Consider the following 25,356-nt stretch of genomic DNA (forward strand, 5'->3'; position numbering starts at 1 on the left):
CTTTTACAACTCTGTAATTTATAGACAACTGTTAGCAATGCAAAATAATCCTTGTCTGCAGATGTATAAATTCTGCCTAGTGGAAGTTCAACTGACTTTCTTCCCCACATGGAAGAGGCCAGTTTTGCCTCCATTTGCGTGTTTATTTCAACATTTCTGATCTAAAAATGTAAACTTCAAAAAAATTTCTCCCTTGAACCGGTTCAAACAGCTCACTGGTTTCCTCATTAATGAAGTAAATAAAATCTTTAACTTGTGTTCCTATTTTTATCTGTATAAGACTAAAATTTAATCTTTTTATTACCAATTTTAACGGCCTTCACTTCTTTTTTGTAAATGGAGTCTTGAAACCAAAGCTCCAAATGTAGGTAAATGACTGTTTCTATTATCCTGGGTTGGTGCTCAACGCTAGAGGTAAATTTCTAGTAAATGATAGAATTTACTTTAAAAGGGCCACTTGCCAAGTGCCAAGGCCAGTATTTTGAAAGTTAAGTACAAATAAAATAACAAAGGCCTTGTGCAATCTCTGCCTTCCAGAGAACCCTTCTTGCAGAAAAAGCAACATCATGTCAGGTGGAAAAGAATCCCAGTTGCCTCCATTTTATCAGGAGTTACCACAAAAAAATGGATATCTACCTTTTAAGAAATGGAAATCGGCAAATATTTCTTGTTGACAGAGCTGGCCTATTCAGGTGTAAACTATTTGTTACCCATGACCTAAGTGCGTAGAAATCCAGTAGAAGTGGATAAGGGGTTAAAACCACTTTAGATAGATACCAGTATAAATGGATGGCCGTTTACAGTGCCAATCTTATGGCTGCATGCCAAATCCCTTTCAGTGAACTCCAAGAACATGACCCAATTCTATGGTTATGTTAGAATTTTGTTGTATGGAATATTACTTAAACTAAGTGAGCCATTGGCTGAAAGTAAGAAATCTTTGAATATATTTCATTGGAATGGAATTTGATTTGTACTACAATCATAAAATGTAGCCTAGTAGAGCAAGATACCCTTCTACGGGTTCATGAATACTGATCTATTTTTTACATAGATCTATCTCAGAAGCTAACATTCAGAAATGTGCTCGCACAATATGTCACAATATGTTGTTTAACAAAAATATAGAAAAAAAGTCATATCTGCCACAAATGAAAAGTGTCATTAATGCGTCAGCTACAAGTTGTTCCCAGGCTTCTGACTTGGTAGCTGGCTGAAGAGAACCACTTACTTAAGCAATTCCTCGCGATTAGGTTCTGCTTGTTGCTTTTGGCTCCAGCACAAAGCTGCTTTCAAAAGCAGGTGACAAAATGAATTCTATAAAGGCTCAAGTCTACGGCCTTATTTCAGGTCATTTGTAACTTCACAGATTGTTGGTAAAAAACGTAAGAGCATTAATAGGCTGGTGTAGTTTTCTTAACCCAGCTGAGTAGGTTGGTTCTCAGAAAGACCCTTGCCATCCTTAAAGCCAAACTGCCTGGGTGCAAATCATGGCTCGACCACCTCCTAGCTGTTTGACCCTGAGCAAATTACTTAAAGCTCACCATGTCTTGGTTACTCATCAGTAAATCCTAGAGTCCTTGTGAGTTGTGAATATGTAAAGTGCTCAGAATGAAGTCTGGGCTATAGAAACGCTGTATAACAGTTGGCTGATATTATTAAGATTTATTTAGTGGTTGAGAGAGCATTCCTAAAAACTGCAACGGTTCTAGTTGCTTTCCAACATGTGGAAGAGAGGGAGCATTTCTCATTGTTGCCAACAGCTGGAGAAGACCAAGATGATCGACTACTCGCTTCTCTATTCTCGTATTTCCTGTCTCCCCTCCACATTTCCCACATTTCTGGGAAAAGCGCCCAACGGTGAGAACGATTTGTTTGTAGGAGCCTCCCACGAGATGTCCAAGGGATGGTACCTGGTCGGAATCCCATTCTTCAAGGGAAATGCCCTGACTCTTCCTCAGCTCAGTGGGAATGATCAAATTTTCTTTTGATCATTTTTTCTGGGAGTTTCAGCGAATCTCACCCCAGATTGTAAGCATAATAAATGTGGATACCACCTTCTTTTAATCTCTCTTACAAAGTAGTTAAGGGGTGTGAGAGTGGTTCTTACATTTTCAGGCTTGCCTTCCAAAGTCGGTCCTAAAAGAGGTGGACAACCTTCCTGCTCCAGGAACAGAACAGGTTGTGCTCTGTTGGCATTGCTGCTAAGAGGGTTAGCATTCCACTGATAACCCCACAAGTGCTCTCTGTAGGGAAATGGGCAGTGCCTCATGGATTCCATCACCCCAAACAGGGGGCTCTGGGGAGGCTTGAGGAGCATGAATGGATCATATCACTTTTATATAACTTGCCACATAAGCTTTGTTAACATTCAAGTAAAATTACAGGAATGGGGGGCAGGGGGAGAGAGAGAAAGAAACTTAAGTAAGCTATGGTGAGGACAGCCTAAAGGTCAAAATTGTAATGTTAAATAAATCTTACAAGATTTTATAAACCCTAATTTATTGTCTATGTGCAACTGACATTTTAGCTCTTGGTTTAATACCAGACACTTCAAAGTATTCTTGTAGAAGAATGGTTGATATCCCTCTTACACAGTATAATTGGAATTCTGCATGTTAGAACATTTGGTTTCTGAAAGATTTTTGTAAATGTTAATAGCTGTCTTTTAAAATGGTGTAAGTGTGAAATGCTATGAAAAGCAAAGGTTTAAATGTCACTCTGTCTATAATTTTCATATTGTAAAAACTAAATAAGTTTTTAAAAATGGAAAACCTAAAAGCCTGCTACGAGTTTGAAGACAGCAACGCATTCATTCTTCCTTTTTGACAGGGATATGACATTTAGCCAAATGAGCCAATTTTAGAATTAAAGGTAACCTGATTTTTCTAAAATTTACTATTGAACATTTAGACTAAACTGAAAAGCAATCATAGTTACAGAGTTCCCCACTTCTTTTCGCATATCGCATGAGATTATGGTTAAAGATCTGTCTTTAAAAGCAGATGAGCCACCCCGGTCTGTGTGGTCATTGCCATCTGCGTTTTTGTTCTCGACACCAGGCAGTCTGGCTGAGGCTTTCAGGGTAGTGGTGAAGCCAGGTCATTTCTCCCCAGGGTGACCAAATGATTGGGCCATTACGAAAACTGAAAATCCCCCCTCCCTTTTTTCCCTTCTTTTCTTTTTCTCTCTAGTTAGCTCTCTCTTCCTTTTAAATATTTACTGAGCAGGAGAGAAAAATGTTCATTTTGCTCCCTTAACTCTACTTGGGAATCCAAATTCTAAATCACCTCCAGTGCTACAGCCTAAGTGTGCAGTTCAAGACTGAGCAGCGTGTTAAAAAAAAAAAACTTAATAAGCCTGGTTCACTCAGAATAAGATCTGGAATTACTGCTCAGAACCCATTTTTGCCTGCATACTGTTTAATGCACTAGTATAGTTGTAAAGAGTCATGTTGGTTATGTGGGTACCACTGGAAATTTGTTGCTCTTCGTAAAGTACCAAAAGTTGCAGACAATTAATTAAAACGGAAATGAGATGACATTTATGAATTTTCCTATAAAATATCACACTCGTTACTGAGTTTCAGTATGGTTTTTGGGGTTTTTTTGGTTTTTTTTTTTTTTTTGGTACGCGGGCCTCTCACTGCTGTGGCCTCTCCCGTTGTGGAGCACAGGCACCGGACGCGCAGGGTCAGCGGCCATGGCTCACGGGCCCAGCCGCTCCGCGGCATATGGGATCTTCCCAGACCGGGGCACGAGCCCGTGTCCCCTGCATCGGCAGGCGGACTCTCAACCACTGCGCCCCCAGGGAAGCCCTTCAGTATGTTTCTCTTATTAGAAGAGAAAGGAGCCCAGTTAAAGCTCAAACACCAGAAAGTATGCACAGCTCTTCCTCTAACTTCCCTCTGCTCCTATGAGCACATGCTCTATATTTTACCATCCTTTGCCTTATGCAACAGAAGAAAGCCAGTTAGTAGTACTGGTTTAATTTTCATAGCATCGTTTGTAACATTTATTGATTGTCCCACAGCCTTTAACTCTGTGAAGAGAAACCAGTTTTAGGCTAAGCCAATATTAGAGTCAGGAGGTACAGTATTGGCCAAATTCAATCTTTTCCGTTGGGATAAATTAGAGACAAATGTAGTTTGATCCCCTTTCATATTAACTTTGACCTTAATAATATACCATAATGTGATATCACTTGAACCATAAACTGGATGTTCTACTTCCTCCTCCATAGAGAAGGAAAACTAAGCATCCTTCTATGTGAAGAGGGGATTTTTGTTTTTGAGGAGACAGTCATATCCTGGGAAAGGCCTTAATAGATTATTAGCCCTCTTATTTAATAATGACACATGAGCAGTGATTCTCAAGCTTTAGCCAGCATCAGAGTCACCTTCAGGTCTTGTTAAAACACAGATTGCTGGGTCTTACTCCACAGTTTCTGATTCAGTAGATCTAGGATAAGGCTGAGAACTTACATTTCTAACAAGTTCCCAGATGGTCCTGATGCTGCAGGTTCGAATTCCACACTTTGAGAGTCACTGAAATTGTGTGCTTTTCCAGCACCCAAGCTGAAAGGTAACTGGGTTATAGCTAACAACCCCACCTAGCAAATCTACTAAGTCACGTACGGACATATTTTATATCCTGCTTTTCCTGTCTCCTAGAAAGATAAATTATATAAAACCAGACATTCACTAGATGACTTACAAAGATTATTTCTAACAGCCTGCGTCATGGAGTGGTAAAACTGCTTTAAAATTTTCCAGCTACATTATTGTGGACCTTCCCTGTTTGGGGCCTTGATTATCCATTCATTCCTTTTTGTTTCCTGAAAGACAAAACTGCTAATAACTTCCATTTGTTAATTTCTTCTTATGCCATCATTGGCTCTGCATTGCTTGGATCCCATCGGTTTACCTCCTTCAACCCTCACTGCAATCAATGAGGAAGCTTTATAATTCCCATCTGACAAATCTGAGGATGTGGCTGAGAGAGATTTTAAAAAAGGACATTTGGAAATACTGCTTTAGATACTCTACAAGTTAACCTTGGAATAAACCAGACCACAGAGAGCATTGTCACCAGCTGACTGATCTCTTTTTATCCCCTGTGCTTTGGCATAAGGCAATCAGCCACATTGAGAGACCTCATAAGAAACAACCCTGTAGCTCATTTGCTGCTTTCCTGTAAGGATGTTGTCAAGGACAGTATTTACTTCACTACAAAGCATGTTCTTTGTGAAGGCCTGCTGGAGAAACTTCTCTTAGCTCTCAGTGCCAGGACAAGTTGTTTCTCCTCAAGCCTGGGTTTGATCTACAGACAACGTCAATCGCATACCCAGGCGTGTCCTCTTTTGGCTATACTTTTTCATCTTCCAACATATACATAATAATATTTACTTTTTTGAATGCTCTCAACAATGAGTATGACTAAGACAATTTGAGGAAACCGATAAACTTTGTGTCAGCTTAATTGAGCTTATTTCCTGCAGGAAGATGCCACTGTTTCCACTGAAATGGAAAACAATGGCAGGAAGTAGGAGTAACTGTGAGGGGAGAAGCAAATGGCTTAGGACCTGTATATGCTGAAAGGGCTAAAGAGGATTTGTGCACATCTAATTTATGTGAGAAGACTTTGTAAACTGTCATTATCGTGCTTTTAGCATGTATGTGCTCTCCCCATTCTTCTCTCATGCCTCTTCCCCATTAATAGTTCTTTACACCCCTGTCACCTTCCCTCACAGAAATGGCAGGCAGGGAGTTCCTAGATTATTTTGTCAACAAATGATAAGCCTTGAGTTTCAGATAAGGGAAGGGCACTGATTGATTCTGTGCGGGACTGTACACCACAGAGTAAGAGAAAAATAAAATCCAAATGTGTTTAGTCAACATGTTTTCTAAACTATTTAAGAAATCTTATCTAGCCTCCTCTTAAAATATGTGAGAATAGCTTCTAGCAGCTTGTTGTTCAAGTATGCTTATCTTAGCGCAAAACCAACAAAGAAAAGGAGATTTTCCCCGAAATTTGCTAATAAATTGTAAAGGGAAAAATAGCAGCTGAACTGTGGAGAACTCTGTCCGGTGCCACCCTACCCAACTTAGCATCACCAATAGTGAGATTAACAGCGTCATGAAAAAAGGACACAAGGATACAGTACCACTTATCACTTACCTTGTATTGCTTACCAAAAATAATTAAAATTAAAAAAAGGAGAGAGATATGGATAGATAGATAGGTAGGTCCTGAATTTAATTGTAATGGAACATCAGATCAACCCAAACTGAGTGATATTCAGCAAAATAAATGACCTATACTCTTCAAAACAATATCATAAAGACGAAGAAAGGTTAAAGACACATACCAAATTAGAGAAAAATAAAAGTCATAAAAACTAAACAAAATGCAAGATCCTAAATTGGATTCTGAACCAGGGACAAATATCTAAAGGCTAGCGCTGGAACCATTGGCAAAACTTGAATAAAGATCTGTAGATTAGATAATGGTACTGTATCAAATGTTCAACTTCCTCATTTTGATCATTGTACCATAATTATGTGAATGAATATCCCTCTTCTTAGGAAATACACACTGAACTATTTAGAGATAAAGAGACACTGTGTCTGTAACTTACTCTCAAAAGGTTCAGAAAAATCATATAATCGTTACATACACATATATGTATTATGTGTCATTTTAACCCATATTTGTTTTGCAGCAACTATATATCTTTCTATCTATCTACATATATATAGAGAGAGTTAATATCTATCTTTCTATCTACCTAAAGAGATATATATATATAGAGAGAGGGAATATTAAAGTAAATGAGGTAAAAATATTAAAAACTCCTGAATCTGGATGAAGGGTACACATTGTACTATTATTTGTTCTTTGTACCATTATTGCAGTTTTTCTGTGTGTTTGAAATTATCACAAAATATAGTTTAAAAAAAAAAACAGGATAGCCAGAATGTTCTCCTAAGTAACAGTGAATGAAGTGTTGTTTGTGATGTGGTAAAGCACATAGCTGCAAAATAAGGTCATTCACATAACAAGCATCGTCATCTGTAAAGCATGATACCTAGTGAAAACCTCTTTTTTTTTCATGCATAGACTTGGCTAAATCCTTTTTAGAATTTTTTGAAGCACTAGAGTTTATTATTTACGCCACAGAGTTCTCATGTGATAGCAATGTTATGCGTGCCGTCTTTAAAACACGCTTAGACCTCAAAAAGCCCTTCCCCCATCCTCTAAAAAAACTCAGAACATACCAGAGCATAGGAGTTACCAGCTGGAGCCATATATCTGTTTTCTCTGGCAGGGTTAGTGCCATTATAATCCAATAGGCCTGTGTGAATGTGCGGCAAACATTAGCTTCGATTTTTATTGTGGAGCTTGATAGAAAAGAACAGTTGTTCCTTTTCATTCCTGAATGTTTTCATGGTGACATTTCTCAGTCTGTGGGTTTAGGGGTGGCGTGTGTGTGCGCGCGCGCGCGCGTGTGTGTGTGTGTGTGTGTGTGTGTGTGTGTGTTTACTGCTTTCTTTTTCCTCAAAGAGATCATCTAGTGACCTTGAAATCTGCACTGGCATTTTGCTGGCAGGAAGGGAAGCTCTCTCTTCTCATTTGCAAAATGAATAACAATTTGATCATCCTTAAACTTCTAAAAGGTTAATTATGCTCTCTCCATGAGTACTGAATAAAAACCTGTTTTATCTCTACCCAAATGAAACCCACAGGGCTCACCCTCCCTCTAACTCTGCCAGGAGACCAGGTCCTTCCGGCTGTCAATTAACCACTATCAACTCCTAGATCTGCGTGAGCTGCAGTAGATTTTCTCATCCAAAAACTATGACAGCCCTCATTTGCTAGAGCTGTGTGGTGACTTTAAAAATGTCTCAGCAGGAAAGTGTTATCTGCCTTTGGGCATGATGGAAAGAAAAGGGAAGCAGGAGGAGTGAGCCAGAGAGAAAGAAGGAGCAAGATAAAAAGGTGTTGGATTACTAAAACTTCATTTCACACAAGAACAAAGCAGCAAAACAAAAATGGATGCACAAAGATAATAAAAATAACCACCGTTAAAATTAAAAACAAATTTTAAGTCTTTAAGCCTTTTGCTCCCAGAAGCATTCGATTTTTGCTGATCTGACAGTCCTCAAAGAGGGTTCATGTCCCTGTACCCAACTATAAAAGCACCTGTGGGTCAGCACTTAGGGGAGGGGTAGTTGACAAACCTTGTACAGAAAAGGTTCGACCTCTACCGTTCCACCATTTAAAATGTCTAAGCTACTACTATTTCTTGGCCATAAACATAAATCTTTAGTTACAAGCCAGAAACCGTATCTTAAAAAAGAACTCTAAGAGAGTTACATTTCATTTTATTCCAAGAATACCTCGTTTTTCAAAGGAAAGTAATAGCAGACAATGTGGGTGAGGGGCAGAAATCCCTGCCTTCTGCCTGATACTCAGAGCTCCTTGTTTTAATAACTTAAGATTTGTAACCTGAACACTTTCACGTAAGCCAGCCAACTTTATTACATGGGAAAACAAAAGAAACAAGAAAAGGTGGAACAAGCAATATGGTTTCTTCTAAAGGAAACGTGTTACTATATATAACAGTTGAGATGTTTTAACAGTAATGTAATTATCATGATGCCATGTAGGGCTGGATCTCCTAACCAGACTGAAGTGGGTTACTGTATGTGTATAAAAAGGCCTCTGTGTAACTTTACCCCACACGTTCAGTATGCAGCAGAGTAAATCCTGGCTGGGATGGGGCACCACGGCTCTGATTTCTATAGCAACACCTCTGTAAGAAGATCTAGTGGAGACTACAACTTTCCAGTGATTTCATGAAAATGGAAATGATTTTCACCAAGAAGCACTCACGCAAATTATACAGTTTTTGTTGTTCTTCCTGCATTTGTGTGTATGTGCATGTAGTAAAATACACATAACATAAATTTACCAGTTTATAAAAGTAGAATTTCCATACGACCCAGCAATCCCACTACTGGGCATATACACTGAGAAAACCATAACTTAAAAAGAGTCATGTACCAAAATGTTCATTGCAGCTTTTTACAATAGCCAGGACATGAAAGCAACCTAAGCGTCCATCAACAGATGAATGGATAAAGAAGATGCGGCACATATATACAAAGGAATATTACTCAGCCACAAAAAGAAACGAAATTGAGTTATTTGTAGTGAGGTGCATGGACCTAGAGTCTGTCAGACAGAGTGAAGTAAGTCAGAAAGAGAAAGACAAATACCGTATGCTAATACATATATATGGAATCTTAAAAAAAAAAAATTACCAGTTTAACCATTTGTACAGTCCAGTGGCATTAAGTACATTTACAATGTTGTGTAACCATTACCACCATCCATCTCCAGAACTATTTCATTATCCTAAACAGAAACTCTATAGCCATTAAACAATTCCCCCAACCCATGCTATGTTCTGAATGTCTGTGTCCCCTCAAAATCCATATGTTGAAATCCTAATGCCCCATGTGATAGTATTAATAGGTGGGGCCTTGGGAGATGCTTAGGGGCCCTCATGAATGGGATTAGTGCCCTTATAAAAGAGACCTCACAGAGCTCCCCAGCCCATCCTGCTGTGTGAGTGTACAGCCAGAAATTTGTGATCAGAAGAGAAGAGCCTCTCACTTGAACAGGCTGGCACCCTGATCTTGAACTTCCAGTTTTCAGAACTGTGAGAAATGAATTTCTATTGTTTATAAGCCACCCAGTCTGTGGTATTTTGTTATAGCAGTCTGAACAGATTAATATACCCCAGCCCCTGCTTTCTGTCTATTAATTTACCTTTCTAGGTACCTTATGTAAGTAGAATCAGATGATATTTGTTCTTTGTGTATCTGGTTTATTTCACTTAGCATAATATTTTCAAGGTTTATCTGTATTTTAGCATGTGTCAGAATTTTGCTCCTTTTTTTTAAGGCTGAATAATATTCAATTACCTGTATATATCACATTTTCTTTATCCATTCATCTGTCAATGGACATTCAGGTGGTTTCCACCTATTGGCTATTACAAGTAATGCTGCTATGAACATTGATGTGCAAATATCTGTTTGAACCCCACCTTTCAATTCTTTTGGGTATATACCTAGAAGTGGAGTTGCAAAGTGTAGTTTTTGTGTGTAATAGTGTGTAAGTTAGGCCATGATATGTGAGGTAAGAAAAAGAATAGAAATTTTAATTAGCAAATATTGGGTATTAGTTGCTTTGATTCTAGTCCAAGATCTTTTAAATTGTTGTCTTTCAATTATTTGAATGTTTGCAGGAAGATTTTGAAACTTCAGAAAATGGGAAAAGAAATGGAATCCATCCTCTTTATAATTTTCTTCTTGCAAATAGTGTAGAGTTGAGGTCCCAACTAAAGGACTTACATGGGTAATGAATATCTTTCTCTGAGTTATAAACAGAGCAAGAACTTGATACTTCTTAACAATAGTTATCATTTGGGAGAGACAGCTGGCAAGAGTTCCATCTCCAGCTTCCTGTGTACCTCTCCTCTCTTGCAGTACTGGAAATGTTTTCCACTGCCCATCTGCAGTGTCCTTTGGCAAACAGCCTCTCTCTTCCCTCTCTCTTCCCTCCAGCCCACTGTGCCCCTCATGAACCAGATAATCCCACTGCCTTGCTCCCCTCTAATGCTAATTTTTCTTGGGATAGGCCCATGATCTGAAGAGGGTCTGTCTAGACTGGCTCACTGACCAGTAGCCTATGACCCAGCTTTTGGATTACAAACATGAGCTAAACTAGTTCGACTTCTCTCTTAGGAAATGAGAATCAGGAAACAGAGACTGAATCGTATACCCACTGAGGCAGAGGGCAAAGATTGTACTAAGAATGCTATAAGGTAGAGTCACATTTGGAGAGAAGGCTTTAAGTCAAAGTCACATGCTGGCTGAAATTATGAGACAGCAGAAAAAGTCGGACGGTAGGAGAAAAAAGTGGATCAGATACAGAGAATAGAAACATCATGTGAGAAAGAGAACATGCAGCCCGTGAGGAAGATGACAGAGTTGCTTGCAAGATCTGCCTTTGTGCCTAAGGCTTGCCATTTCAAGGTCTCTCCATGTGTTTCTTTTCCAGTGGACCCTTCTGTTGAGTTAACTGGAGTGGGTCTCTGTTCCTTGCAGTTTAACAAGCCCAACTGAAAGTCTCAACTGTTGCTTTCTCTTCTATATCTGCCTCCTTCCAATGTCTCTTTTTGTCCTTCTAAGCCCCCCTTCTTTCTTTTTTCCTCTTTTCCTTCCCCCCATCTATTCCTTAGACATACTGCTAGGGTCCATCCCTATGGAAGACCCTAGAGACTCAAAGAAAAATAATACAGTGAGTTTTTTGGGGGTTTTTTTTGCGGTACGCGGGCCTCTCACTGCCGTGGCCTCTCCCGTTGCAGAGCACAGGCTCCGGACGCGCAGGCTCAGCGGCCATGGCTCACGGGCCCAGCCGCTCCACGGCATGTGGGATCTTCCTGGACCGGGGCACGAACCCGTGTCCCCTGCATCGGCAGGCGGACTCGTAACCACTGCGCCACCAGGGAAGCCCTGACTTTTTTTTTAATAGAAGCTTTATTGAGATATAATTTACATGCCATAAAATGTAATATTTCCAAGTGTAAAATTCAGTGGTTATTAGTATTTTCGCAGAGTTGTATAATCATCGCCACTGTCCAATTTGGGAACATTTTTATCACCCCACAAAGAAATCCCATACCCATTAACAGTCTTCCCCCTTTCCCTCCTCCCCCTAGTCCTAATCTGCCAATCTACTCTCTGTCTCTACTGATTTGCCTATTCTGATTTCATGTAAATACAATATGTATAAAATACAACAAATACATTATGTGACTAGCTTCTTTCGCTTACCATAATGTTTTCAAAATCCACGCATGCTGTTGCATATATCAGCACTTCATTCCATTTTATCATCAAGTAACATTCCATTGTATGTATATACCACATTTGTTTATCCATTCATCAGTTAATGGACATGTGGGTTATTTCCGGCTTAGGATGATCATTGTGTACAGGCATTTGTGTGGACATGTTTTCAGTTCTCTTGGGCACATATGAAGGAGTGGAATTGCTGGATCATATGGTATAATGCAGTGCTTTTTTTTTTTTTTTTTTTGCTGTACGCGGGCCTCTCACTGTTGTGGCCTCTCCCGTTGCGGAGCACAGGCTCCGGACGCACAGGCTCAGTGGCCATGGCTCACGGGCCTAGCCGCTCCGCGGCATGTGGGATCTTCCCAGACCGGGGTACAGACCCGTGTCCCCTGCATCAGCAGGCAGACTCTCAACCACTGTGCCACCAGGGAAGCCCTCACTACCAGGGAAGCCCATAATGCAGTGCATTTAATTGCCTTTTGCTCCCTTTTCCTTTCTATGATATATTGAGACCTTCAGGTTTTGCTACTATCATTCTCTGTTCTTTTTATTTTCTTTGCATGTCACTGCTTTCAGTACACTTTTCCATTTTTCTCTTCTCATTTTTACTTTTCTGATTATTTGAATTCATTTTTAAAAAATCATCCTTAAATCCTTTTACTGTGTTCCCTTTATCATTCCTTCCTTCTCTTTCCCTGTCTCTGATCGTGCTTGAGGAAAACCTGCTTCACCTAGAGGAAAGTAAGACTCATGTGAAGTATAATCCCATGAAGGAGTTACATAGAGTAAGAACTCAGAAACATAAACAGAAGGACATATTCAAGGGTGAATAGATAGAAGACTATAATAGCTTGTATTTAAATGACCATCGTGGTCATATTTTTATTCCTGCGTTTGACAAGTCTGACCAAAAAAACTGGATGTTGACCTGCAGCCTCTCCCTTCCATCCATCCAAACAAACTGCAAATATAATGTGACTCCCAGGTAATTGCTGCAGCTGCTGCTGTAGGGGATGTCACCATCAGCAGCAGTAACCCTTTGCCTCGGGCACCATATGGACAGTGACAGGCAAATCACCCTGATGAGGTGAAGTGCTGTAAGTGGGTTGAGGGAGGCCTTTCACTTGTCCCAGCCCCACTGCTTCCCAGTAGGACGTGCCTCTGTCTTATTCTCACAGTAAACTCAAGTTTGAAGCTGCGAAGCTACCAGTTTTGCTCAGGGAGATGACTCAGTGTTTTCTAAGTTTCTGACAGCTGACCAATTAAAAACCAGATGACACCGTTAACAAGCTCTAAATAAGCCAGGAGGTAGAGCAGTAGAAGGCACCAAAGCACCTACTATACAGCCGTTCGCAGTGTGAGCTTGAGAGAAATTCAATGATAATGACATTGATGAAGATGATGCCGATGACCTCAGGGATGCTGAGCAGGATTCAGATCATTAACTGCAAGGCAGCAAATTCTGTTTCTTCCAAATATTTCTAGTGAGCTTTCAATTTCCTCCATTTCAGTACTTTCTTTTGTCTTCACAATTCTGAAATTTCATCCGATTCCAGTTAATGATTTGAATCCCGCCCAACATACCTAAAGGATTCATCGTCATCTTCACCAGCATAGCTATCACACACTAAGCATGGCCATACATCAGATGAAGGAATGTGGCCGGTTTCACGTGTCACTTTAGAAGCATAGTTTCATCCATTTTTATAGTCAAACCACAGAACTTATACCCCTACTAAGATGTTTGTTTATAAGCTCATTGTTTAGCCTTTCAGACTGTGAAAGGGAAAGCCATATAAAGTCATATTCTTGAAATTCATCAAGGTTACCATTTTGTCAAAGCCTTTGGAAATTTTCCAGGACTATGACAGAGAGGGGCCTGAATCTGAAATTGATCTGCATTGCCCTTTCCTTACAGTTCTGATAAATATTCAGGATGTCAGGTAATGCTTTGTGCCTGTAGTGGATGTGAACAGTAGTGGTTTTTCTTTTTATTTTCCTCCTCCTTATTAGCCAATATACCAAACCCCCTTCCAAATAAAGAGGTGGAGGCAATAATAATCAGGAATTTTTGCACCAGTGAGTGCATCTTTCTCTCTGCGTGATCAGACTTCAGCACAAGAGGTCTGAGACAACAAGCGTGGGGCTGCTGGACTTTCTGACTGAGTTGCTATAGAAAGCGCACATTCAGAAAGTTTTGGACAGCACAGCGTGATGCAAATTGCTACCATACGCATCGCTGACTGGGACCAGGCCAGTCTCAGCAGTGGTGGCGGGAGTGACATCACCAACGCTATGACTTGAACCACCCTCAGGGGAACGTAGCTGATGAACCAGTGATGGTGGTTAGCAACACACACAGACCCAGCAATGCACACCAGATGAGACCAATAGGGAAGCAGCTGCAGGGGTTCTTGGTTTCATTTCTCAAATTTTTTAGCTAACCCACATAAAAAACTTACTATAAGAGAAACTTGGGACATTCTGAGGCAATGATGGGAAGTGGCACTATGAGCAACCTTTTTTGTTCTTATCAGGGAAGAAATCAACAGAAATGAAAGCTTTCCTGGTATGTGTGTGAATAGCTAACCATTCTGGTCACCAGTTCTGATGTATGGGTCTTTCCCCCTATCAGGCAATTCTCGAACACCAGCTGGGTGTCCTACAATTCAACTCAATTCTGACACTGTCTGCCTGGAGATAGCATCAGATGCCACAGGTTAAGGGCTCAGTCCTACAAGACTGCCCCCCTCCCCCCATTTCAGATGCCAATCACAAGTCCAGGTTGTCACCTGTGCTTCTGACCAACCGTTTATAGATTGGAGATTCCAACCACCCCCTCCTTTGGGTTTGGTTAATTCACTAGAGCAGCTCATAGAACCTAGAGAAACATTTTACTTACCAGATTATGAGTTTTATATAAAAAGATATAACAAATGGAAGAGACATAGGGCAACGTATGGGGAAAGAGTGCAGGGTTTCCATCCTCTCTGAGTCAGCCACTCTCCACACATCGCCACATGTTCACCAGCATGAAAGCTTTCCAGATCCTTTCTTTTTGTTTTTTTGTTTGAAGGCTTCATTATATAGGCATGATTGATTAAACCACTGGCCATTGGTGATTGAAATTAATTTCCAGCCCCTCTCCCCTCCCCAGAAGTCTGTGGTTTACGTACTTATTATATTTTTCCCCACTAATGTGCACGTTCATGCAAACAGGGAGCTAACTGGGTGAACGCTATGAGGAAAAGCCATAGGGAACAGCAGAGGGAACGGCATTTGGGAACTCCTGAGAAAGCAGAGAGCTTGGTGTGCTGAGCAACTGAGAGCAGTGTGGCATTACGATTCATCTGGAACCACAGACGCCTCCCACTCTGAAAACTGAAGCAAGGAGTTGGACAAAAGAATGAAAACACCATTAGGAAAAATAGTCCCCAGTGTGCAAAATAGCCCAGATGTACCAAGGAAAGGTACGAATTGAGAAGGGAGAAATCGACTTCCACTGCTTTGCAAGCCACACAAAGAAACATGTTCTCATTAAATTTCATGTTAATCTTTTGTTTTCCATTTTCTTGATAAGGTCAAATGAAAAACACCTGCCTTTACAAAATTCAGTGAGAGAAAGTTGTTAGAAGTGAAGCTGTTTTAGCATGAGTCAGTAAATTCTACACTCCACACCTTCACAGTCTTTGCTGCTGTCAGCCACTTGTTAAGCTTAAAATGTCATTGTTTGTGATAAAAATTAACAAAGACATGTCACAGACAAATTATAATCCTTTTACCTAACACATTATTCTCTGGATGCACTGTTTGTTGTACCAGTGTTATTGAGTATGTCAGTTAAAATAGGAAATCACCCAAAAAACAAAATACAGGCTTATCTCAAACATTTTAACACTCATTTGCCATTTGTTCTGATATAAAGCTGAGATCAGGGACCTGAACATTGGCTTTCTTTCAGAAATCACATGCAAAATGCATCACTTATTTTTCTGTAGGAGAAACTTAAACATATTTATAGAGAAATATGCATGCAAATCACTTCTAGATTCCTAGAATCAGGATCCCCTCCCCACAATGTTCATAGTTGTCTCTGCCATACCTAACCCACTGCATTTGCTCTATAGCAACTCTGTTAAGTATTTCCAACACTTTCAACTTAGTTTACATTGAAATAAGAAGTTTCTTCTCAACCTCATATAGTATTGGTTTACATAAATTTGAACTAAATTTTATAATTACAATAGCCATTACAACTTGCTTAAATAGGCTTGGGAACAAACGTGACCAGCTTCATGAAGCACACATCTTAACTGGTAGGAGAAGAAGGGTATAGATGTGTTAAAGGAACTACTTTAAGCTGAAAAGAAATAGCACTGACTAATGAAAAGAAAACATACAAAAGTAAAAATATTTCTGGAAAGCGTAAATATATAATAAAGGTAGTGGATCAATCACTTATAGAGCAGGTATGAAGGTTAAAAGACAAAAGTAGTAAAATTAACTAAAGTTACAATAAATTAGTTAAGGGATTCATAAAACAAAAAGATGTACAATGTGTCATCGAAAGTATAAAATGCAGAATGGGGGAGTAAAATGATAAAGCATTGTAGGGCTGCTTTAGTGGCAGTGAACTGCTTTAGCTCTTGCTTATCTGAAAAACTCTTAACCTCTCCTTCAATTCTGAATGATAACCTTGCTAGGTAGAGAATTATTGGTTGGAAGTTTTTTCCATTCAGTGCTTTGAATATGTCATGCTCTCCCTTCCAAGCTGTAAGGTTTCTGCTGAAAATTTTGTTGATAGCCTTCTGAGGTTTCCCTGGTAGGTAACAAGTTGTTTTTCTCTTGCTGCTTTTAGGATTCTCTCTTTATCCATAAATTTTACCATTTTCATTATAATGTGTCTTGGTATGTATCTCTTTGAGTTCATCTTATTCTGTCTGGGCTTCCTGGACCTAACTGTCTGTTTCATACCCCAGATTACGGAAGTTTTCAGACACTATTTCTTCAAATAATTTTTCTGACCCTTACTCTCTCTCTTCTCCTTCTGGGGGATCCCTATGATATGAATGTTTTTCCACTTGATGTTGTCCCCAAATTCCCTTAAGTTATATTCAATTTTCTTAATTTTTTTTTTCTTTTTGGTGCTCTGTCCGGGTGAGTTTTATTGCCCTGTCTTCCAGTTCACTGATTTGTTCTTCTGCCTCATCCAATCTGCTGTTGAACCCCTCTGGTGTGTTTTTCAGTTCAATTAAAACTTCTGTTTGGTATTTTCTTTGTTACAGTCCCCACTATATTCGTCCATTCTTCTCCTGAGTTCAGCGAGCATCTTTATGACTATTACTTTTAACTCTTCATCAGGTAGATTGCTTAACTCTGTTTTGTTTATTCCTTTTTCTGAAGTTTTGTCATGTTCTTTTGATGGAAACATAGTTCCTCTGTCTCTTCATCTTGCCTAATTTTGTTTCTATGTATTAGGTAAATCAGCTACTTTTCCCATTTTTGAAGAAGTGCCCTTATATAAGAGACGTCCTGTGGGGCTCCAAAGCACAATCCTACCTGGCCACCATAGCCAAGCACTTAAGGGGTCTCCCCTATGTGGGCTGTGTGGGCCCTCCTGCTGTGGTGAGGGCGTGGTAGCTGCTGGGTTCTGATGGGCAGGACTGGCCCCCAGAATAGCTGTGAGACCTAGCCTTAGTGGCTGCCAGGCACTGGTGGGTGGAGTTACCACCCAGCAGGTTGTGAGGCCTCGCTGAGATGCAGGCATGTACAGGGTTCTTAGCAGGGCTCACCGCCTGGCACTAACAGGTTAGATGGAGATTTCTAAAATGTTGCTCACCAGTGCTGGTATTAGCAAGGTAGCCTACAATCACAAAAAGGACTTCCTCTGGTGTCTCAGGGCCCAGGAGCATCTCTGCTGCTGGTTCCTGCCTCTCCAGCAGATGTTTCAAGATTAGTAAATGGATCCCCTTCACCTACGGTCCATGCACTTTCAATGTGATGTTTTTGTGCTGCTTTTCAGGTCAGGTGAGTTTACACATGAGCCCTTTAAGAGTGGGTTTTTTTGTTCCCTGTGGTTCCATAGTTTTCCTGTATGTGTTCCCTGTTGATTTTCAAAGCCAGGTATTTGGGGGACTCATCTCTCCTGTGCAAGATCTATGTGTTGGGGTGCCTGATGTGGAGCTCAAATCCCTTGCTCCTCAGGAAAATTAACTATACCTTTGTGATTGTTCCCAATTGTGGATCGCCGCACCTGGGATGTCATTTTTTTCCCTGGTGTGGCCATATCTCTGTTTCTCCTACCCATCTGTGTCCTTTTACCCTTTGTTGTGGAGATTCTGTTCATCCAGTTTTCAGGTCTTTTTCAGAGAGAATTATTCCATATGTAGTTGTAGATTTGCTGTGTCCCTGGGAGGAGGTGCGTTCAAGATCTTCCTCTGCCACCATCTTGAACCCCTCATCGCATTATGCTTATTTTAGTAGGTCTTCTTTCCTCAATTATTTTAGAGAACTGGGTAGAATACTGAAAAAAGAGGATGAACAAAGCAAAATATTAAGTGATGGCTGTGATCTCTTTCGAAGACATCATTAATTTAATACCCAGATTTCTTTAACAATGATGGAAAATGTCATCTATTGCATTTACATAATAGATAAATAATGCAAATTCGTTGTAAATAATTCCAACAATACAGAAAAGTGTAAGAGATAAAGTAAAAGCACTAAAATCCCCCAACCCACTGACAACTACCATTAACATTAATTTATATATAGTATTCTGCATGCATAAATAAGATTTTGATGGTGTACTGACTTCTTTCTCTGTAAATAACTCTGTACTCAGGTTGTCACCTTTGCAAAGGAGTATGATGAATATAGATGTGCCATCAGGTACAATCTCCTGAGGGTCTTTCAGGGACTCCTTTCCACAAATCCAACTGAAAGTAAAATAAATACTATGATACAGATATAATGATGTCCTGTTACGAACATCTTGGCATTGAGATGTAGCCTGTCTCATATTTTTTCTCTTGGTGCATATATGTGTACGTCCTAAATAAAATGGTGTCTTTTTACCCCCTCCATAGAACTGGTAAGTATTTAATTAAATTGAATTCCATTGATTTATTGCAGTGAACTGCATTGAGTTGAATCAAAGAGAGCCATGTGGGAATTGTTGAGCAGTTGTTAAAACATGTCTCTACTCTTGTGGCAACATGGTGCCTTCAGTATCATGATTTTAACAACAAAATAAAAAGACTTCTAATCTTTTAAGATAGCAAAATCTCTTAAAGTCCCATCCCAGTGAAAAAGGTACTGTTCTATTAAAAATGTCCAAAAATAAATAAATTACACCACCACAACTCTCTCAGTGGTTGAATGAATCAGAGAAAAAGAATTTTTTTAATTGTCTTGATAGGTATACATGTTATTTTTATTCTCAGGATTATCACTCCTTCAAACCTTAATCTATTCTCAAAATCCTACCCCTTCGAGGAATAGAACCACTGCTAAAAAGTCTTTTAAATACCAAAATCTACCATTAGAAGCCAGGAAATGTGGAATTAAATAGTCCAGTTGTTTAGCCTATTACGACTCCTCATTGATGGGCCACTGTGGGTCACTGGATAGGGAGGTGCTCTAGAATTCTGGCTCTTTGAGAAAGTACCAAGAGGACGTCATCACTCCTTCTGCAACAAGAGGTTCACCTATGCCTAATAATTGCTACTAATAACCCCTAAGGTGTATTCTTTATCCAGCTAGGAGGTATGAAAACTACTTTTCACTGGTTTGGCACTTTTTTTCCTTGTCTAGCTAAACACCAGAGCTCTTTAGTACATGTCATGATCAAGCCACTGGAATGGGCCCCTGAAAGGGGTGTACACGTGAAGAGCACCCTAATAATCGTCAGAAATAAGCAGGCATCCAACATGACAGGGGAGGAAGACGTGTATCCTATCTGAAAAGCAATTCCACTAAATGGAATGGGGCCTGGGAGAACAAAAAGATAAATTAGAGCCCTTTCATCTACAGAATCAAGATAAACAAAAGCAGTGGAGAAAACTTAAACCCCTATGGCTGGTAACTGGCCGCCATCTGGCTTCCATAAATCCTTGGAAGTGGAGAAAGCATTTCAGGTGCTAAATGAGACAAGGGTTACAGCCCATATGTTGAAATCAGTGCATTTACAAATAGCCATACTGTTAATTACAGTTATTTGCAAATGGCGGCAACAACAGCTATTGCTTCCCAGTAATCATTCTCCAGTTATTTAGTAACAGAATCCTGACTTTATCTGAGTGCATCTAAGAACGCAGACAGAGGGCTCTGTTTTTCTGCCACCCTTTCAGTTAGATGTGACCATGTGATGAAGTTCTGGCCAATGATACGAAACCAAAGTGTTATATAGTATTTACAGAAAGTTTCCTTACAAGGCAGGGACTAAACCTTTCTTTCTTTCTTTCTTTTTTTTGTCTTTCCTCATCCTGCTATACAGAATATAAAAAATGTAAACCCCCTCATAAGGAAAATGGAGCAGAAAACTAGAAGGAACCATGCCAGTCCTTGACTCACTACTTCCAGATTTACTTTACTTAAAAGAGAATTAAACTTTTGTATTGTTTAAGCCACTGTCCTTTGAGAGCTCACTATTATTTGCTGCTGAAACTAATCCCAGATAATACAGATTTACAGAATGCCCAAATGTGCTGGCAGTGCAGAAGAATTGGCCAAGGCTGTTTACACAGGTTAATGGAAATGACTTCAACCTAAATGCCCTAGTAAGCAAAAGGGTAAGGAGGTACCAATGGGACATGGGGAGCCATGCCCAAAGGCCAGGGAGACAATCACTGTATTCACCCCGTACTGGGCCTGAACATAGCCTCATAAAACTTCTCAATTCAGTGAAGATTCAGGCCACTACTACCAATTTTTGAACTGGACATAGGCTGAGAGAAACATATTAAATGAAGGCTCTCCAGCAGTTTTTCTCAACTTTTAATTTGATACCACTTCTGGTACACATAAAAAGCTCTAAGCGCTCACCCTTGAGATAATGATACATCCCTGAAGGGTTATTACCCCCCAACACACTCCATGCCTGTTGAGAATATCTAGAACAGCTCTCCCATGGGCTGTCTGGGTGCTGCCAGAGGTACTCATTAGGGGGGTTTGTTCTTCGTGTATAAAGCAGTTCTCAACTTCTTTTTTTTTTTTTTTTTTTGCTTCAAGAAATAGAACAGATGATATTCACAATGTGAAACACCCATGGGCATGCCCAGAGTGAAAAGAAATTCCCAGCTTGCTCACTGTAACTCCATCATCTTCTATCCCACTGAAGAAAGTATATACGAATGGGGATAAGAACGATATTATTACAAACCATATAATAATTGACAACTTTGAATTTCCTTTTATATAAAAAGATACGAAGTCATATCAAATTTTCACAAATAACTAGTCTCAGTTAAAGATCATTTGTAACAACTCTCATGAAGACAGCTTCAACTTGCTGCAGCACCTCTGAGAAAGTCACTCACTTATAAAACTCTTCTCTTGCTATAATCGTACTGAAGACTCCAGACTCTCCTCGGTGATTTCCAAGCTGGAGACAGGCTTCCAATACAGAAAACCATTCACCAGGTAAATAGCTGAGAAAGCGTCCCATGCAAATGAGTTCTGAATAAAAACCTCCTTAATGATAATAATGAGGATGCTGATCAAAGCCAATTATTCGAAGCTTCATAATTTGTATATTAACTAAACATCCTCATAATTAAGCAAGTTAGCCTGGGGAAATACCATTCATTAAAGGCTCTAGTGTATTTTGCTTTTGAATTTTCTGCTCTAAACTATTCCCATGGAATAAAGATGCAGACGTACTAGAGACTTGCGGACACGGGGAGGGGGAAGGGTAAGCTGGGACGAAGTGAGAGAGTGGCATGGACATATACACACTACCAAATGTAAAACAGATAGCTAGTGGGAAGCAGCCGCATAGCACAGGGAGATCAGCTCGGTGCTTTATGACCAGCTAGAAGGGTGGGATAGGGAGGGTGGGAGGGAGACGCAAGAGGGAGGAGATATGGGGATATATGTATACGTATAGCTGATTCACTTTGTTATAAAGCAGAAACTAACACACCATTGTAAAGCAGTTATACTCCAATAAAGATGTTAAAAAAAAGAATGGATGGGAAGAGAGATGAGCTGTTACGTAATTTTTTCCCTTTGAGATTTGACCAAAATGTTAATCATGCTTCAAGTCACCTTGGATACACTTGTACTGCTTTGGTACACGTATCTTGACAATGAATAAATGTAAATTTGAGGCAAAAAAATAATAATAAAAAAATTTTTTTGAAATAAAATATTCCCATGAGTAGGAAGTAAGCTTGTCTGTAAGTAACAGGAAGCTGAGAGGAGAGTGCTTAAACAAATTGATGGCATGATTACCACTATTGTCATTATTTTAATATAACCGGAAGTCTGGAAGTAAGCTGTCAAGAGCTGACATTGTGGCCCCAGTCAGCCAATAGGGATCCAGGGTCTTTTCTATTTCTCTTCAGCACATCCTCACGGAGAGCCCTCAAAGGGTGCCAAGATGGCTGCTCCACCCCAACTTCATACCCCATTTCCAGCAAGAAGGGGAAAGCCAAGGCCAGCCACCAGCTGAGTCAGCTTCCTTTCTAAAGCGTTTTTGCTTAGAAGCTCTACCCAGCAATCCCCACTTACATACTGGTGACCCAAACCATCACGTGGCCACCTTTAGCTACAAAGTGAGGTGGGGTGAAAAGTAGTGAGAGTGATGGTAAGGAGGGTGGTGAAGAAAGCCTGATGAGAACAGTTTTCAACAGGACAGATTTTTTTTTGGCGGGGCGGGGGGGAAGCATGGATTTTAATTTTTATATGCAAACTTATAAACATCACTAAGAAGGGATAAAACATTTTCAGCATCTCCATTGTGTCCCCTTTTCCAGTGTGTATTCATCCGCAAAGGTAACAGCTACTTTGACCAATGGATTTGTTTTCCTTTTTGATATTGTACAAATAGGAATCAATAGTATATTCTCTTTTGTGTCTGGTGTCTATAGCTCCATATTTTGTCTGTGAGTGTTGTCCATGTTATTGGATATGTCAGGAGTTCATTCTTCTCATTGTTGTTTCATATTCATTATATGAATAGGCTACAACGTATTTATTCTATTGTTGGTGGTTATTTCATTGTTTCTAATATCTGGCTTTTCTGCATGAAGTTGCTGTGAACATACTTGTATGTATCATTTGGTGAACAGCTGCATTCCTTTTTCTTGAGTACATACCTAGAAGTGGAATTACTGGGTGATAGGTTAGGTAAATGTACAGGTGTATGGTATAGTTTTCCAGTGTAGCTGAACCGACTTAAATTCCCACAAGCAGCATATGAGTCCTCCATTATTCCACATCCTCAACAACACTTGAGATTATTTTAGCCTTCCTGGTAGGTAACTTTGACCTTCCTGAGTAAATTATTATGGTTTAATTTGCATTTTCCTGATTAATAATGACGTTGGGCACCTTTTCATGTACATATTGGTCATTTAGACTGCCTTTTTAGGAAGTATCTGTTCCTTTGCCCACTTTTTGTATTGGATTGTCAATCTTTTTTGTTATTGATTTGTAGGAGTTCTTTATAAATTCTGGATAGAAGTCCTTTGTTAGATATATATTTTGTGAATACATTTTCCTATCTATCACTTGCCTGTTCACTTTTTCTTTTTTTGAGAAGACAGAGGGATTTATTTCAAATGAAAGAACAAGGGAAAACACCTGAAAAAAACAACTAATAAACAGAAATAGATAATTTACCAGAAAAAGAGTTCAAAGCATTACTACCAAGAATGCTAATTGAATTACAGAAAAGAATACATGAACACAGTGAGAATTTTTTTTTATGCTGACATTAAGATACATTTTAATTTAAAAATTTGAATACACAGGATTCAAAGAGGGTTGAAATATGTGTTCTTTCTCACCAATGGCCTTTTTTTTTTTTTTGAAGTTTTTACTTCAATGGTGATAATAGCTACTCTTTTTTAAAAAATTATTAATTAATTTATTTCTTTTGGCTGCGTTGGGTCTTCGTTTCTATGCAAGGGCTTTCTCTAGTTGCAGCAAGCAGGGGCCACTCTTCATCGCAGTGCGCGGGCCTCTCACTATCGCGGCCTCTCTTGTTGCGGAGCACAGGCTCCAGACGCGCAGGCTCAGTAGTTGTGGCTCACGGGCTGAGTTGCTCCGTGGCATGTGGGATCTTCCCAGACCAGGGCTTGAACTCGTGTCCCCTTCATTAGCAGGCCGATTCTCAACCACTGCACCACCAGGGAAGCCCCACCAACGGCCTTTTGTACTATCTTTTGAAGATGCCTCCAAAAGCTGTTGCCTCATTTGCTTGCAAAATCTCCTACCCGAGCATATCATAATTTCAGTGAATTTATATCCCAGGCTGGATTCTTCATTGAGGAAGCCTATAATCACATTGTTAGAATTTTTAATGTTAGCTACATCACTAGCGATATTTAATGATGTGGGAACTATTATCTCTAATATAGTACTACACACCGAGATGATGTAATTTTTTTTTTGGATGACTTGAATTATATATTTTTTTTTTTATGCAGGAGGTTCTTATTAGTCATCAGTTTTATACACATCAGTGTATACATGTCAACCCCAATTGCCCAATTCATCACACCCCCACCCCACGCTGTTTTCCCCCCTTGGTGTCCATACGTGTGTCCTCTACATCTATGTCTCAATTTATGCTCTGCAAACTGGTTCATCTGTACCATTTTTCTAGGTTCCACATATATGCGTTAATATACGATATTTGTTTTCCTCTTTCTGACTTACTTCACTCTGTATGACAGTCTCTAGATCCACCCACGTCTCAACAAATGACCCAATTTCGTTCCTTTTTATGGCTGAGTAATATTCCATTGTATATATGTACCACATCTTCTTTATCCATTCGTCTATCGATGGGCATTTAGGTTGCTTCCATGTCCTGGCTATTGTAAATAGTGCTGCAATAAACATTGGGGTGCCTGTGTCTTTTTGAATTATGGTTTTCTCTGGGTATATGCCCAGTAGTGGGATTGCTGGGTCATATGGTAATTCTATTTTTAGTTTTTTAAGGAACCTTCATACTGTTCTCCATAGTGGCTGTATCAATTTACATTTCCACCAACAGTGCAAGAGGGTTCCCTTTTCTCCACACCCTCTCCAGCATTTATTGTTTGTAGATTTTCTGATGATGCCCATTCTGACTGGTGTGAGGTGATACCTCATTGTAGTTTTGATTTGCATTTCTCTAATACTTAGTGATGTTAAGCAGCTTTTCATGTGCTTCTTGGCCATCTGTATGTCTTCTTTGGAGAAATGTCTAT

Source organism: Neophocaena asiaeorientalis, unplaced genomic scaffold (assembly GCF_003031525.2).
Source record: "Neophocaena asiaeorientalis asiaeorientalis breed wild unplaced genomic scaffold, Neophocaena_asiaeorientalis_V1.1 scaffold149, whole genome shotgun sequence".
NCBI lineage: Eukaryota > Metazoa > Chordata > Mammalia > Artiodactyla > Phocoenidae > Neophocaena > Neophocaena asiaeorientalis.